This window comes from Scyliorhinus torazame, unplaced genomic scaffold (assembly GCF_047496885.1).
Source record: "Scyliorhinus torazame isolate Kashiwa2021f unplaced genomic scaffold, sScyTor2.1 scaffold_154, whole genome shotgun sequence".
NCBI lineage: Eukaryota > Metazoa > Chordata > Chondrichthyes > Carcharhiniformes > Scyliorhinidae > Scyliorhinus > Scyliorhinus torazame.
This window is the reverse complement of record NW_027307881.1, coordinates 311,622-329,963: the sequence shown is the minus strand read 5'-3', so window position 1 is coordinate 329,963 and position 18,342 is coordinate 311,622.

The following is an 18,342-nucleotide window of genomic DNA, read 5'->3' as shown; positions in this document are numbered from 1 at the left end:
CTTTTGTTTCGGTGCAACATCGTGGGCCGAAGGGCCTGTACTGCGCTGTATTGTTCTATGTTCTATGTTCTATGAAACAAAAGCCATCTAACCTACAGTATGCCATTATCATCCATATGTTTATCCAATAAACTTTTAAATGCCCTCAATGTTGGCGAATTCACTACTGTTGCAGGTAGGGCATTCCACGGCCTCACTACTCTTTGCGTAAAGAACCTACCTCTGACCTCTGTCCTATATCTATTACCCCTCAGAGTCACAAGTTAGCTAGGAAGGACCTAAAGAGAGAGCTAAGAAGAGCCAGGAGGGGACATGAGAAGTCTTTGGCAGGTAGGATCAAGGATAACCCTAAAGCTTTCTATAGATTTGTCAGGAATAAAAGAATGACTAGGGTAAGAGTAGGGCCAGTCAAGGACAGCATTGGGAAGTTGTGCATGGAGTCCGAGGAGATAGGACAGGTGCTAAATGAATATTTATCGTCAGCATTCACACAGGAAAAAGACAATGTTGTTGAGGAGAATACTGAGATTCAGGCTACTAGACAAGAAGGGCTTGAGGTTCATAAAGAGGAGGTGTTAACAATTCTGGAAAGGGTGAAAATAGATAAGTCCCCTGGGCCAGATGGGATTTATCCTAGGATTCTCTGGGAAGCTAGGGAGGAGATTGCTGAGTCTATGGCTTTGATCTTTAAGTCATCTTTGTCTACAGGAATAGTGCCAGAAGACTGGAGGTAAACAAATGTTGTCCCCTTGTTCAAGAAGGGGAGTAGAGACTATCCCGGTAACTATAGACCAGTGAGCCTTACTTCTGTTGTGGGCAAAGTCTTGGAAAGGTTTCTAAGAGATAGGGTGTATAATCATCTGGAAGGGAATAATTTGATTAGAGATAGTCAACACGGTTTTGTGAAGGGTAGGTCGTGCCTCACAAACCTTATTGAGTTCTTTGAGAAGGTGACCAAACAGGTGGACGAGGGTAAAGCAGTTGATGTGGTGTATATGGATTTCAGTAAAGCGTTTGATAAAGTTCCCCACGGTAGGCTATTGCAGAAAATAGGGAGGCATGGGATTCAGGATGATTTAGCAGTTTGGATCAGAAATTGGCTAGCTGTAAGAAGACAAAGGGTGGTGGTTGATGGGAAATGTTCAACCTGGAGTCTAGTTACTAGTGGTGTACCACAAGGATCTGTTTTGGGGCCACTGCTGTTTGTCATTTTTATAAATAACCTGGAGGAGGGCGTAGAACGATGGGTGAGTAAATTTGCAGATGACACTAAAGTCGGTGGAGTTGTGGACAGTGCGGAAGGATGTTACAAGTTACAGAGGGACATAGATAAGCTGCAGCGCTGGGCTGAGAGGTGGCAAATGGAGTTTAATGCAGAAAAGTGTGAGGTGATTCATTTTGGAAGGAATAACAGGAAGACAGAGTACTGGGCTAATGGTAAGATTCTTGGCAGTGTGGATGAGCAGAGAGATCTCGGTGTCCATGTACATAGATCCCTGAAATTTGCCACCCAGGTTGAGTGTTGTTAAGAAGGCGTACGGTGTGTTAGCTTTTATTGGTAGAGGGATTGAGTTTCGGAGCCATGAGGTCATGTTGCAGCTGTACAAAACTCTGGTGCGGCCGCATTTGGAGTATTGCGTGCAATTCTGGTCGCCGCATTATAGGAAGGATGTGGAAGCATTGGAAAGGGTGCAGAGAGATTTACCAGAATGTTGCCTGGTATGGAGGGAAGATCTTATGAGGAAAGGCTGAGGGACTTGAGGCTGTTTTCATTAGAGAGAAGAAGGTTAAGAGGTGACTTAATTGAGGCATACAAGATGATCAGAGGATTGGATAGGGTGGACAGTGAGAGCCTTTTTCCTCGGATGGTGATGTCTAGCACGAGGGGACATAGTTTAAATTGAGGGGAGATAGATATAGGACAGATGTCAGAGGTAGGTTCTTTACTCAGAGAGTAGTAAGGGTGTGGAATGCTCTGCCTGCAACAGTAGTGGACTCGCCAACACTAAGGGCATTTAAATGGTCATTGGATAGACATATGGACGATAAGGGAATAGTGTAGATGGGCTTTAGAGTGGTTTCACAGGTCGGCGCAACATCGAGGGCTGAAGGGCCTGTACTGCGCTGTAATGTTCGATGTGCTGTGTTCTATGAAAGAGAAACTTATTGACTTGCTGTCGATCTATTCCAGGCCAAACTCCACGTTCGCTTCACCAACGATCCGCTGGAGACAGGCAGGGTCCTCTTGAACATTTCAATGCTGGGGTGCAGAGACATCTCTGCTGCTGGTTTAACTGCCGACAGTCACAATGAGGCATTGACACCATTTGTGAGATCAAGAGGCACAAACCCCCTCGAAGTGCCATGGTGGCTGCGAGAAGGACAGGTGTTACATCTTTTTAATGTTGTGAAGGGCTCCTATTGGACAGGGGGGCAGGAACAGATAGTTCAATCCCCGCCGACTGTCTGTCCAATCAGAGTCCCTGGTCTATTTGAGTCACTCCAGGGCACAATCGAAACTCTTGGCCATTCTTTGGTGCAGAATTCTCTTCACCTTTCCCAGCTGCAATAACCCAGATATTTTCCCTGCCCCCTTTCCGGATGCCAGGGATCATTCCCTCCAGTCTCTGCTGTGAGGAATCACACTCACACCCGCCACCCACCTCCTCATTCCTGTCAGCTTCTGGCTTGTGACAATCTGTGTAACTAATCCCGGGAATAAAGAGTCAGAGAGAATTACAGCTCCATTTTGAATATCAGGGTAGAAAATTCAGCAATTTACTTTGTCCAGGTGCAGGTGAAGTCACTTTGAGCTTGTGACAATGTTTTTCTTCGTCTCCCATGAGTTCAACATCAGAAGTTGCAAAGCACCATGTAAATGTTACTGTGAAGAGAGGCCAGGCGATGGTGTGTGGCTCTGTCAATGCAAAGTCATCACATCAGCTGAGTGCCTCACTCAATAACAAGGTCATTGGAAATGTCCGGGAGATCTGGGGCACCCACTGACCACTGAAGTAAAACTGCCCCAAAGGCAGATCTGAAACCTCATTTCAATTGTCCATCGGGACATTTACAGGGCCCACATTTCAGAGCAATAGGTGGAGCTGATTTTTATATTTGAAATTGTTCCATTGCTCCTCAATCCTGCAGGAAAATGAAGCTGTAAAAAAACTTTAACCAGGAACATATTTGGTTGGGCCATTGCAGATTGTGGTCACATGGTATTTATTATTGCTTCTTGGGGTGTGGGAGTTGTCGACAAGGTTGGGCTGCAAGGTAGCACACTGGTTAGCACTGTGGCTTCACAGCGCCAGGGTCCCAGGTTCGATTCCCGACTTGTGTTACTGTCTGTGCGGAGTCTGCACGTTCTCACCGTGTCTGCGTGGGTTTCCTCCGGGTGCTCCGGTTTCCTCCCACAAGTCCCGAAAGACGTGCTGTTGGTGAATTGGACATTCTGAATTCTCCCTCTGTGTACCCGAACAGGTGCCGGAATGTGGTGACTAGGGGCAGGCCAGCTTGGGACCGCCCATTAAGGGCAGGCATTTGAACAGTAGATTTATTCATTTATTTTTTAATTTAGAGTACCCAATTCATTTTTCCCAATTAAGGGGCAATTCAGCGCGTTCAATCCACCTACCCTGCACATCTTTGGGTTGTGGGGGTGAGACCCACGCAGACACTGGGAGAACGTGCAAACTCCACACGGACAGTGACCCAGAGCCGGGATCGAACCCGGGACCTCAGCGCCGTGATGCAGCAGTGCTAACCACTGTGCCACCGTGCTGCCCTAAACAGTAGATTCATATTGAAAAATTCAGGAAACTATTTTAACAAGAGTTTTCAAGGTATGTAGAAATTTTCTTCACAGTTTTTAAAAATCTTTCTTTGAAACAGGCATCACTGTTTCTGTTGATTCTTTTAAAATAATTTTAATTTTTTTATGTTTTAAAGGTGATTATTTATAAGTGAACATAGGTTTTATTATTTGTTTTAAGTCTGTGAAACTATTTAAATCTGGGCTATATTATTATATCACTTTCCGTGCAGTATGCTGAAAAATGTTTGTGTGTTTTAATTTAGATTATTGTCAGAAGATTTTAAAAGCACCGCAGGGCTTTTTGCCGTCACTTTCCTTGTAACATTTGGTTTTTGGGGGGATTTGTGTTTGTAGAATCAGTGCAGAAGGAGGCCATTCGGCCCATCGAGTCTGCACTGACACTGGGAAAGAGCACCTTACCCAGGCCCAAGCTCCCGCCCTGTACCCATAACCCACCTAACCTCTGGACACTAAGGGGCAATTTGTCAAGGCTATTCCACCGAACCTGCTCATCCTTGGATGTGGGAGGAAACCGGAGCACCCGGAGTGTTCGGGGGAGATTGACAAAGATGTCCTGGAGAAATAGACGGAGGGATTGGAAATGGTGGTGACTGATGTGTTGGGTAGGCTGGGTCGATGTGGACGGCACTTGATGCAATGTAGCGAGAGACAGACCTCCAACACTTGATAAGATGCAACACGATTTTATTTAACATCTAAACTATTATATATGTTCAACTGTGGGTTGACACTATCCTGACTTGACTGGAGACCTGATACTAGCCTAACCAGACTAACTAGCTACCACATGGTGTTTGCACTGGCCAGCTCACGGACTCTGAATGTCTCCGAGGCTGGGTCCCGAGAGTGCGGGAAAACTGGTGCCCTCTGGCTTTATAGTGGTTGTGTCCTGTCTGGTGATTGGCTGCTCTGTTCTGTGTGCTTACTGGTCATCCTGTGTGTCAATCACTGCCTGTCTGCACTCCATTATATACATAGATGTGTATTATGACATCTCCCCCCCTTTTTTTAATTGTTTGTGTTTAGATAATAAATATTAAGGTGCTTGTGCGTGTGGCTGTGTATATGTGCGTGACTATATACAGAATGTGCTAAAATGAACTTATGTACATAGGAAGGTGTCGCTAGTGCAGATATAGGGCAGATGAAACGGTAACACGATATTTACAGAGGTCAAAACGATAAGGTAACAAAATTGTGCAAAAGTTCAGTCTATAAGTTTAGTCTTTGCGGCGGGCGATGAATTCTGGGTGACTGAACGAGTACTTGGCTCTGTTGAGTCGGAGGCCATGCTCATGGATTCTGTGGAATACCTGCTTGAGGCGATCGATGTGTTCTTGAGGAGGTGTGGACCAAATTATGACATTGTCAGCGTGTATGTAGGCTGGGTCGATGTGGACGGCACTTGATGCAGTGTAGCGAGAGACAGACCTCCAACACTTCATAAGATGCAACACAATTTTATTTAACATCCAAACTATTATACATGTTCAACTGTGGGTTGACACTATCCTGACTTGACTGGAGACCTGATACTAGCCTAACCAGACTTACTAGCTACCACATGGTGTTTGCACTGGCCAGCTCACAAACTCTGAATGTCTCCGAGGCTGGGTCCCGAGAGTGCAGGAAAACTGGTGCCCTCTGGCTTTATAGTGGTCGTGTCCTGTCTGGTGATTGGCTGCTCTGCTCTGTGTGCTTACTGGTCATCCTGTGTGTCAGTCACTGCCTGTCTGCACTCAATTACATACATAGATGTATATTATGACTGTGACAATGACTCAGAAGGGAGCTGATAGCAGCACATTCAGAGATCAGACTGTGTTTATGGCAGAACAGAGGGAAACAGTGTGTCAACGATGGCCTTAGAGGACCAAATGGTGAGGGAGAAATGGATTGATGGAGGAAATGAAAATAAATTGATAGAAATGAATATGGGGTAAAGGTGCATGAAAGAGTTCACAGTCTGAGTTGTTGAACTCAATGTTACAGCAGGTCAAGGACGGACATGGGGACGTGAGGTCAGGACGGTGAGTTAAAATGGCAGCAACAGGAAGGCCTGGGCCCTGCTTGTGGGCGGACTGGAGGTGTTCTGCAAAGTGGTCACCCAGTCTGGGTGGAGTCTCTCCAATGTAGATTAGGAGGGTGAACAGCCAGTTGTCGTGGTGCATATAGGCACCAATGATATAGGTAAAAAACGGGATGAGGTCCTACAAGCAGAATTTAGGGAGTTAGGAGCCAAGTTAAAAAGTCGGACCTCAGAGGTAGTAATCTCAGGATTGCTACCTGTGCCACGTGGTAGTCAGAGTAGAAATGAAAGAATAGGCAGGATGAATGCGTGGCTTGAGACATGGTGCAGGAGGGAGGGGTCCAGATTTTTGGGACATTGGGACCGGTTCTGGGGGAGGTGGGACTACTACAAATTGGACGGTCTACACCTGGGCCGGGCTGGAACCAATGTCCTTGGGGGTGCTTTTGCTGACGCTGTTGGGGAGGGTTTAAACTAATGTGGCAGGGGGATGGGAACCAAATGAGGAGGTTAGTGGACAGTAAGGAGGTAGTAACTAAAGCCTGTAAGGAACTAGATCATGAAGTCAGCGTGACTAAGGGGAAGAGTAGGCAGGGAGCAGATGATGAACGCAAAGGGACTGGTGGTCTGAAGTGCATTTGTTTTAATGCAAGAAGTGTAGTAGGTAAGGCAGATGAACTTAGGGCTTGGATTAGTACCTGGGAGTATGATGTTATTGCTATTACTGAGACTTGGTTGAGGGAAGGGCATGATTGGCCACTAAATATCCCAGGATATCGATGCTTCAGGCGGGATAGAGAGGGAGGCAAAAGGGGTGGAGGAGATGCATTACTGGTCAGAGAAGATATCACAGCTGTGCTGAAGGAGGGCACTATGGAGGACTCGAGCAGTGAGGCGATATGGGCAGAGCTCAGAAATAGTACGGGTGCGGTAACAATGTTGGGGCTGTACTACAGACCTCCCAACAGCGAGCGTGAGATAGAGGTACAAATATGTAAACAGATTATGGAAAGATGTAGGAGCAACAGGGTGGTGGTGATCGGAGATTTAATTTTCCCAACATTGACTGGGATACACTTAGTGTCAGAGGTCTAGATGGAGCAGAATTTGTAAGGAGCATCCAGGAGGGTTTTGTCGAGCAGTATGTAAATAGTCCAACTCGGGAAGGGGCCATACTGGACCTGGTGTTGAGGAATGAGCCCAGCCAGGTGGTTGAAGTTTCAGTCGGGGATTACTTTGGGAATAGTGATCACAATTCGGAAAGTTTTAGAATACTCATGAACAAAGATGAGAGTGGTCCTAAAGGAAGAGTGCAAAATTGGGGGAAGGCCAACTATGCCAAAATTCGGCGGGAGCTAGGGAATGTGGATTGGGAGCAGCTCTTTGAAGGTAAATCCACATTTGATATGTGGGAGGCTTTTAAAGAGAGGTTAATTAGAGTGCAGGGCAGACATGTCCCTGTGAAAATGAGGGATAGAAATGGCAAGACTAGGGAACCATGGATGACAGGTGAAATTGTGAGACTAGCTAAGAGGAAAAAGGAAGCATACATAAGGTCTAAGCGACTGGAGACAGACGAAGCTTTGGAAGAATATCGGGAATGTAGGACCAATCTGAAACGAGGAATCAAGAGGGCTAACAGGGGTCATGAAATATCTTTAGCAAAAAGGGTTAAGGAAAATCCCAAAGCCTTTTATTCATAGATAAGGAGCAAGAGGGTAACTAGAGAAAGGATTGGCCCACTCAAGGACAAAGGAGGAAAGTTATGCATGGAATCAGAGAAAATGGGTGAGATTTTGAACGAGTACTTTGCATCGGTATTCACCGAGGAGAGGGACATGACAGATGTTGAGGTTAGGGATGGATGTTTGATTACTCTAGGTCAAGTCAGCATAAGGAGGGAGGATGTGTTGGGTATTCTGAAAGGCATTAAGGTGGACAAGTCCCCAGGTCCGGATGGGATCTATCCCAGGTTACTGAGGGAAGTCAGAGAGGAAATAGCTGGGACCTTAACAGATATCTTTGCAGTATCCTTGAACACAGGTGAGGTACCAGAGGACTGGAGAATTGCTAATGGTGTCCCCTTGTTTAAGAAGGGTAGCAGGGATAATCTAGGTAATGATAGACCGGTGAGCCTGACGTCAGTGGTAGGGAAGCTGCTGGAGAAGATACTGAGGGATAGGATCTATTCACATTTGGAAGAAAATGGGCTTATCAGTGATAGGCAACATGGTTTTGTGCAGGGAAGGTCATGTCTTACCAACTTAGTAGAATTCTTTGAGGAAGTGACAAAGTTGATTGATGAGGGAAGGGCTGTAGATGTCATTTACATGGACTTCAGTAAGGCGTTTGATAAGGTTCCCCACGGCAGGCTGATGGAGAAAGTGAAGTCTCATGGGGTCTAGGGTGTACTAGCGAGATGGATAAAGAACTGGTTGGGCAACAGGAGACAGAGAATCGTTGTGGAAGTGAGCTTCTCAAAATGGAGAACTGTGACCAGTGGTGTTCCACAGGGATCCGTGCTGGGACCACTGTTGTTTGTGATATACATAAATGATCTGGAGGAAGGTATAGGTGGTCTGATTAGCAAGTTTGCAGATGACACTAAGATTGGTGGAGTAGCAGATAGTGAAGGGGACTGTCAGAGAATACAGCAGAATATAGATAGATTGGAGAGTTGGGCGGAGAAATGGCAGATGGATTTCAATCCGGGCAAATACGAGGTGATGCATTTTGGAAGATTCAATTCAAGAGCGAACTATATGGTAAATGAAAAAGCCCTGGGGAAAATTGATGTACAGAGAGATCTGGGTGTTCAGGTCCATTGTACCCTGAAGGTGGCTGCGCAGGTCGATAGAGTGGTCAAGAAGGCATACGGCATGCTTTCCTTCATCGGAAGGGGTATTGAGTACAAGAGTTGGCAGGTCATGTTACAGTTGTATAGGACTTTGGTTCGGCCACATTTGGAATACTGCGTGCAGTTCTGGTCGCCACATTACCAGAAGGGTGTGGATGCTTTGGAGAGGGTGCAGAGGAGGTTCACCAGGATGGTGCCTGGTATGGAGGGTGCTAGTTATGAAGAGAGGTTGAGTAGATTAGGAATATTTTCATTAGAAAGACGGAGGTTAAGGGGGGACCTCATTGAGGTCTACAAACTCATGAGAGGTATTGACAGGGTGGATAGCAAGAACAAAGAACAAAGAAATGTACAGCACAGGAACAGGCCCTTCGGCCCTCCAAGCCCGTGCCGACCATGCTGCCCGACTAAACTACAATCTTCTACACTTCCTGGGTCCGTATCCCTCTATTCCCATCCTATTCATGTATTTGTCAAGATGCCCCTTAAATGTCCCTATCGTCCCTGCTTCCACCACCTCCTCCGGTAGTGAGTTCCAGCCACCCACTACCCTCTGCGTAAAAAACTTGCCTCGTACATCTACTCTAAACCTTGCCCCTCTCACCTTAAACCTATGCCCCCTAGTAATTGACCCCTCTACCCTGGGGAAAAGCCTCTGACTATCCACTCTGTCTATGCCCCTCATAATTTTGTATACCTCTATCAGGTCTCCCCTCAACCTCCTTCGTTCCAGTTAGAACAAACCGAGTTTATTCAACCGCTCCTCATAGCCAATGCCCTCCATACCAGGCAACATTCTGGTAAATCTCTTCTGCCCACTCTCTAAAGCCTCCACATCCTTCTGGTAGTGTGGCGACCAGAATTGAACACTATACTCCAAGTGTGGCCTAACTAAGGTTCTATACAGCTGCAACATGACTTGCCAATTCTTATACTCAATGCCCCGGCCAATGAAGGCAAGCATGCCGTATGCCTTCTTGACTACCTTCTCCACCTGTGTTGCCCCTTTCAATGACCTGTGGACCTGTACTCCTAGATCTCTTTGACTTTCAATACTCTTGAGGGTTCTACCATTCACTGTATACACCCTACCTGCATTAGACCTTCCAAAATGCATTACCTCACATTTGTCCGGATTAAACTCCATCTGCCATCTCTCCGCCCAAGTCTCCAGACAATCTAAATCCTGCTGTATCCTCCGACAGTCCTCATCGCTATCCGCAATTCCACCAACCTTTGTGTCGTCTGCAAACTTACTAATCAGACCAGTTACATTTTCCTCCAAATCATTTATATATACCACAAAGAGCAAAGGTCCCAGCACTGATCCCTGTGGAACACCACTGGTCACAGCCCTCCAATGAGAAAAGCAACCCTCCATTGCTACTCTCTGCCTTCTATGGCCTAGCCAGTTCTGTATCCACCTTGCCAGCTCACCCCTGATCCCGTGTGACTTCACCTTTTGTACTAGTCTACCATGAGGGACCTTGTCAAAGGCCTTACTGAAGTCCATATAGATAACATCCACTGCCCTACCTGCATCAATCATCTTAGTGACCTCCTCGAAAAACTCTATCAAGTTAGTGAGACACGACCTCCCCTTCACAAAACCGTGCTGCCTCTCACTAATACGTCCATTTGCTTCCAAATGGGGGTAGATCCTGTCTCGAAGAATTCTCTCCAGTAATTTCCCTACCACTGAAGTAAGGTTCACCGGCCTGTAGTTCCTGGGATTATCCTTGCTACCCTTCTTAAACAGAGGAACAACATTGGCTATTCTCCAGTCCTCCGGGACACCCCCTGAAGACAGCGAGGATCCAAAGATTTCTGTCAAGGCCTCAGCAATTTCCTCTCCAGCCTCCTTCAGTATTCTGGGGTAGATCCCATCAGGCCCTGGGGACTTATCTACCTTAATATTTTTTAAGACACCCAACACCTCGTCTTTTTGGATCACAATGTGACCCAGGCTATCTACACCCCCTTCTCCAGACTCAACATCTACCAATTCCTTCTCTTTGGTGAATACTGATGCAAAGTATTCATTTAGTACCTCGCCCATTTCCTCTGGCTCCACACATAGATTCCCTTGCCTATCCTTCAGTGGGCCAACCCTTTCCCTGGCTACCCTCTTGCTTTTTATGTACGTGTAAAAAGCCTTGGGATTTTCCTTAACCCTATTTGCCAATGACTTTTCGTGACCCCTTCTAGCCCTCCTGACTCCTTGCTTAAGTTCCTTCCTACTTTCCTTATATTCCACGCAGGCTTCGTCTGTTCCCAGCCTTTTAGCCCTGACAAATGCCTCCTTTTTCTTTTTGATGAGGCCTACTCGTCATCCAAGGTTCCCGAAAATTGCCGTATTTATCCTTCTTCCTCACAGGAACATGCCGGTCCTGTATTCCTTTCAACTGCCACTTGAAAGCCTCCCACATGTCAGATGTTGATTTGCCCTCAAACATCCGCCCTCAATCTATGTTCTTCAGTTCCCGCCTAATATTGTTATAATTAGCCTTCCCCCAATTTAGCACATTCATCCTCGGACCACTCTTATTCTTGTCCACCAGTACTTTAAAACTTACTGAATTGTGGTCACTGTTACCGAAATGCTCCCCTACTGAAACACCTACCACCTGGCCGGGCTCATTCCCCAATACCAGGTCCAGTACCGCCCCTTCCCTAGTTGGACTGTCTACATATTGTTTTAAGAAGCCCTCCTGGATGCTCCTTACAAACTCTGCCCCGTCTAAGCCCCTGGCACTAAGTGAGTCCCAGTCAATATTGGGAAGTTGAAGTCTCCCATCACCACAACCCTGTTGTTTTTACTCTTTTCCAAAATCCGTCTACCTATCTGCTCCTCTATCTCCCGCTGGCTGTTGGGAGGCCTGTAGTATACCCCCAACATTGTGACTGCACCCTTCTTATTCCTGATCTCTACCCATATAGCCTCACTGCCCTCTGAGGTGTCCTCTCGCAGTACAGCTGTGATATTCTCCCGTACAAGTGGCGCAACTCCACCTCCCCTTTTACATCCCCCTCTATCCCGCCTGAAACATCTAAATCCGGGAACGTTTAGCTGCCAATCCTGCCCTTCCCTCAACCAGGTCTCTGTAATGGCAACAACATCATAGTTCCAAGTACTAATCCAAGCTCTAAGTTCATCTGCCTTACCCGTAATGCTCCTTGCATTAAAACATATGCACTTCAGGCCACCAGACCCGCTGTGTTCAGCAACTTCTCCCTGTCTGCTCTGCCTCAGAGCCACACTGTCCCTATTCCCTAGTTCTCCCTCAATGCTCTCACCTTCTGACCTATTGCTCCCGTGCTTCTTCCCAGAGTGGGGGACTCAATTACCAGGGGTCACGAGTTCAAGGTGAGAGGGGGAAAGTTTAAGGGAGATATGCGTGGAAAGTTCTTTACGCAGAGGGTGGTGGGTGCCTGGAACGCATTGCCGGCGAAGGTGGTAGAGGCGGGCACGATAGCGTCATTTAAGATGTACCGAGACAGATACATGAAATGAAATGAAAATCGCTTCGCACAAGTAGGCTTCAAATGAAAAGCCCCTAGTCGCCACATTCCGGCGCCTGTTCAGGGAGGCTGGTACGGAAATTGAACCATGCTGCTGGCCTGCCTTGGTCTGCTAAAGCCAGCGATTTAGCCCTGTGCTAAACCAGCCCCGAGAATGGGAAGGGTGCAGAGGGATACAGATCCTTAGAAAATAGGCGACAGTTTTAGGTAGAGGATCTGCATCGGCGAAGGCTTGGAGGGCCGAAGGGCCTGTTCCTGTGCTGTAATTTTTCTTTGTTCTTTGTCCTTTGAACCCATTTCAGCATCTGGAGCATCCTTTAGTTAAGACTGCACCAATTAGCAGCCGGTGTTATCCGAAGCAGCATAACACAACAGAGAGAGAGAGAGAGAAGCTTCTACATTCTGCCAACTTTGCAAGAACCGAACAGGTTTGTGCACAACCCGGGAAGTATTACTGGGAAGGTCCCGGGAAGTATTACTGGGAAGGTCCCGGGAAGTATTACTGGGAAGGTCTCGGGAAGTATTACAGGGAAGGTCCTGGGAAGTATTACTGGGAAGGTCCCGGGAAGTATTACTGGGAAGGTCTTGTGAAGCATTACTGGGAAGGTCCCGGGAAGTATTACTGGGAAGGTCCCGGGAAGTATTACTGGGAAGGTCTGGGTAAGTATTACTGGGAAGGTCCCGGAAAGTATTACTGGGCAGGTCTCGGGAAGCATTACTGGGAAGGTCCCGGGAAGTATTACTGGGAAGGTCCCGGGAAGTATTACAGGGAAGGTCTCGGGAAGTATTACCGGGAAGGTCTCGGGAAGTATTACTGGGAGGTTCCCGGGAAGTATTACAGGGAAGGTCCTGGGAAGTATTACTGGGAAGGTCTCAGGAAGTGTTACTGGGAAGGTCCCGGGAAGTATTACTGGGAAGGTCTCAGGAAGTATTACTGGGAAGGTCCCGGGAAGTATTACTGGGAAGGCCTGGGGAAGTATTTCGGGGAAGGTCTGGGGAAGTATTACTGGGAAGGTCCCGGGAAGTATTACTGGGAAGGTCCCGGGAAGTATTACTGGGGAGGTCCCGGGAAGTATTACTGGGAAGGTCTGGGGAAGTATTACTGGGAAGGTCCCGGGAAGTATTACTGGGAAGGTCCCGGGAAGTATTACTGGGAAGGTCTGGGGAAGTATTACTGGGAAGGTCTCGGGAAGTATTACTGGGAAGGTCCCGGGAAGTACTACTGGGAAGGTCCCGGGAAGTATTACTGGGAAGGTCTCGGGAAGTATTACTGGGAAGGTCCAGGGAAGTATTACGGGGGAGGTCCCTGGAAGTATTACTGGGGAGGTCCTGGGAAGTATTACCGGGAAGGTCTCGGGAAGTATTACTGGGAAGGTCCCCGGAAGTATGACTGGGAAGGTCTGGGGACGTATGACTGGGAAGGTCTGGGGAAGTATTACTGGGAAGGTCTGTGGAAGTATTACTGGGAAGGTCACGAGAAGTATGAGTGGGAAGGCCCCAGGAAGTAGTACTGGGAAGGTCTCGGGAAGTATTACTGGGAAGGTCTGGGGAAGTATTACTGGGAAGGTCCCAGCAAGTATTACTGGGAAGGTCTGGGCAAGTATTACTGGGAAGGTCCTGAGAAGTATTACTGGGAAGGTCTGGGCAAGTATTACTGGTACGGTCTGGGAAAGTATTACTGGGAAGGTCTGCAGAAGTATTACTGGGAAGGTCCCGAGAAGTATTACTGGGAAAGTCCCAGGAAGTATTACTGGGAAGGTTTCGGGAAGTATTACTGGGAAGGTCTGGGGAAGTATTACTGGGAAGGTCTGGGGAAGTATTAGTTGGAAGGTCCTGGGAAGGATTACTGGGAAGGTCCCGGGAAGTATTACTGGGAAGGTCTGGGGAAGTATTGCTGGGAAGGTCTGGGGAAGTATTCGTTGGAAGGTCCCGGGAAGGATTACTGGGAAGGTCCTGGGAAGGATTACTGGGAAGGTCTGGGGAAGTATGACTGGGAAGGTCTGGGGAAGTATTACTGGGAAGGTCTGTGGAAGTATTACTGGGAAGGTCCCGAGAAGTATTAGTGGGAAGGCCCCAGGAAGTATTACTGGGAAGGTCCCGAGAAGTATTACTGGGAAAGTCCCAGGAAGTATTACTGGGAAGGTCTCGGGAAGTATTCCTGGGAAGGTCTGGGGAAGTATTACTCGGAAGGTCTGGGGAAGTATTTGATGGAAGGTCTTGGGAAGCATTACTGGGAAGTTCCCGGGAAGTATTACTGGGAAGGTCCCGGGAAGTATTACTGGGAAGGTCTGGGTAAGTATTACTGGGAAGGTCCCGGAAAGTATTACTGGGCAGGTCTCGGGAAGCATTACTGGGAAGGTCCCGGGAAGAGTTACTGGGAAGGTCCCGGGAAGTATTACAGGGAAGGTCTCGGGAAGAATTACTGGGAAGGTCTCGGGAAGTATTACTGGGAGGTTCCCGGGAAGTATTACAGGGAAGGTCCTGGGAAGTATTACTGGGAAGGTCTCAGGAAGTGTTACTGGGAAGGTCCCGGGAAGTATTACTGGGAAGGTCTCGGGAAGTATTACTGGGAATGTCCCGGGAAGTATTACTGGGAAGGCCTGGGGAAGTATTACTGGGAAGGTCTCGGTTAGTATTACTGGGAAGGTCCCGGGAAGTATTACGGGGGAGGTCCTTGGAAGCATTACTGGGGAGGTCCCGGGAAGTATTACTGGGAAGGTCTGGGGAAGTATTACTCGGAAGGTCTGGGGAAGTATTACTGGGAAGGTCCCGGGAAGTATTACTGGGAAGGTCTGGGGAAGTATTACTGGGAAGGTCTCGGGAAGTATTACTGGGAAGGTCCCGGGAAGTATTACGGGGGAGGTCCTGGGAAGTATTACCGGGAAGGTCTCGGGAAGTATTACTGGGAAGGTCCCGGGAAGTATGACTGGGAAGGTCTGGGGAAGTATTACTGGGAAGGTCTGTGGAAGTATTACTGGGAAGGTCACGAGAAGTATGAGTGGGAAGGCACCAGGAAGTAGTACTGGGAAGGTCTCGGGAAGTATTACTGGGAAGGTCTGGGGAAGTATTACTGGGAAGTTCCCAAGGAATATTACTGGGAAGGTCTGGGGAAGTATTGCTGGGAAGGTCCCAGAAAGTATTACTGGGAAGGTCTGGGCAAGTATTACTGGGAAGGTCCCGAGAAGTATTACTGGGAAAGTCCCAGGAAGTATTACTGGGAAAGTTTCGAGAAGTATTACTGGGAAGGTCTGGGGAAGTATTACTGGGAAGGTCTGGGGAAGTATTAGTTGGATGGTCCTGGGAAGGATTACTGGGAAGGTCCTGGGAAGTATTACTGGGAAGGTCTGGGGAAGTATTGCTGGGAAGGTCTGGGGAAGTATTCGTTGGAAGGTCCCGGGAAGGATTACTGGGACGGTCTGGGGAAGTATTACTGGGAATGTCCCGGGAAGGATTACTGGGAAGGTCCTGGGAAGGATTACTGGGAAGGTCCTGGGAAGGATTACTAGGAAGGTCTCGGGAAGGATTACTGGGAAGGTCTGGGGAAGTATGACTGGGAAGGTCTGTGGAAGTATTACTGGGAAGGTCCCGAGAAGTATTAGTGAGAAGGCCCCAGGAAGTATTACTGGGAAGGTCTGGGGAAGTATTACTGGGAAGGTCTGGGGAAGTATTAGTTGGAAGGTCCAGGGAAGGAATACTGGGAAGGTCCCGGGAAGAATTACTGGGACGGTCTGGGCAAGTATTACTGGGAAGGTCTGGGGAAGTATTCATTGGAAGGTCCCGGGAAGGATTACTGGGACGGTCTGGGGAAGTATTACTGGGAATGTCCCGGGAAGGATTACTGGGAAGGTCCTGGGAAGTATTACTGGGAATGTCTGGGGAAGTATTACTGGGAAGATCTGGGGAGGTATTACTGGTAAGGTCTGAAGAAGTATTAATGGGAACGTCTGGGGAAGTATTACTGGGAAGGTCCCGGGAAGTATTACTGGGAAGGTCTGGGCAAGTATTACTGGGAAGGTCCCGGGAAGTATTACTGAAACGGTCTGGGGAAGTATTACTGGGAAGGTCTCGGGAAGTATAACTGGGAGGTTCCCGGGAAGTATTACAGGGAAGGTCCTGGGAAGTATTACTCGGAAGGTCTCAGGAAGTGTTACTGGGAAGGTCTGGGGAAGTATTACTGGGAAGGTCTCGGGAAGTATTACTGGGAAGGTCTCGGGAAGTATTACTGGGAAGGTCCCGGGAAGTATTACGGGGGAGGTCCCTGGAAGTATTACTGGGGAGGTCCCGGGAAGAATTACTGGGAAGGTCTGGGGAAGTATTACTGGGAAGGTCTCGGGAAGTATGACTGGGAAAGTCTGGGGAAGTATTACTGGAAAAGTCTGTGAAAGTATTACTGGGAAGGTCACGACAAGTATTAGTGGGAAGGCCCCAGGAAGTAGTACTGGGAAGGTCTCGGGAAGTATTACTGGGAAGGTCTCGGGAAGTATTACTGGGAAGGTCTCGGGAAGTATTACTGGGAAGGTCTGGGGAAGTATTACTGGGAAGGTCGCAAGGAGTATTACTGGGAAGGTCTGGGGAAGTATTACTGGGAATGTCTGCAGAAGTATTACTGGGAAGGTCTGGGGAAGTATTACTGGGGAGGTCTCGGGAAGTATTACTGGGAAGGTCTCGGGATGTATTACTGGGAAGGTCTGGGGAAGTATTACTGGGAAGGTCTGGGGAAGTATTTGTTGGAAGGTCCTGGGAAGGATTACTGGGAAGGTCCCGGGAAGTATTACTGGGAAGATCTGGGGAAGTATTACTGGGAAGGTCTGGGGAAGTATTCGTTGGAAGGTCCCGGGAAGGATTACTGGGACGGTCTGGGGATGTATTACTGGGAATGTCCCGGGAAGGATTACTGGGAAGGACCTGGGAAGTATTACTGAGAAGGTCTCGGCGAGTATTACTAGGAAGGTCTGGGGAAGTATGACTGGGAAGGTCTGGGGAAGTATTACTGGGAAGGTCTGTGGAAGTATTACTGGGAAGGTCCCGAGAAGTATTAGTGGGAAGGCCCCAGGAAGTATTACTGGGAAGGTCCCGAGAAGTATTACTGGGAAAGTCCCAGCAAGTATTACTGGGAAGGTCTCGGGAAGTATTACTGGGAAGGTCTGGGGAAGTATTACTGGGAAGGTCTGGGGAAGTATTAGTTGGAAGCTCCTGGGAAGGATTACTGGGAAGGTCTCGGGAAGGATTACTGGGAATGTCCCGGGAAGTATTACTGGGAAGGTCTGGGGAAGTATTCCTGGGAAGGTCTGGGGAAGTATTCGTTGGAAGGTCTCGGGAAGGATTACTGGGATGGTCTGGGGAAGTATTACTGGGAGTGTCCTGGGAAGGATTACTGGGAAGGTCCTGGGAAGTATTACTGAGAGGGTCCCAGGAGGTATTACTGGGAAGATCCCTGGAACAATTACTGGGAAGTTCTGGGGAAGTATTACTGGGAACGTCTGGGGAAGTATTACTGGGAAGGTCTGGGGAGGTATTACTGGGAAGGTCCCAGGAAGTATTACTGGGAAGGTCTGGGCAAGTATTACTGGGAAAGTCTGGGGAAGTATTACTGGGAAGGTCTCGGGAAGTATTACTGGGAGGTTCCCGGGAAGTATTACAGGGAAGGTCCTGGGAAGTATTACTTGGAAGGTCTCAGGAAGTGTTACTGGGAAGGTCTCGGGAAGTATTACTGGGAAGGTCTCGGGAAGTATTACTGGGAAGGTCCCGGGAAGTATTACGGGGGAGGTCCATGGTAGCATTACTGGGGAGTTCCCGGGAAGTATTACTGGGAAGGTCTGGGGAAGTATTACTGGGAAGGTTTGGGGAAGTATTTCTGGGAAGGTCTGGGGAAGTATTACTGGGAAGGTCCCGGGAAGTATAACTGGGAAGGTCTGGGGAAGTATTACTGGGAAGGACTCGGGAAGTATTACTGGGAAGGTCCCGGGAAGTATAACTGGGAAGGTATGGGGACGTATTACTGGGAAGGTCTCGGGAAGTATTACTGGGAAGGTCTGGGGAAGTATTACTGGGAAGGTCTGGGGAAGTATTACTGGGGAGGTCCCGGGAAGTATTATT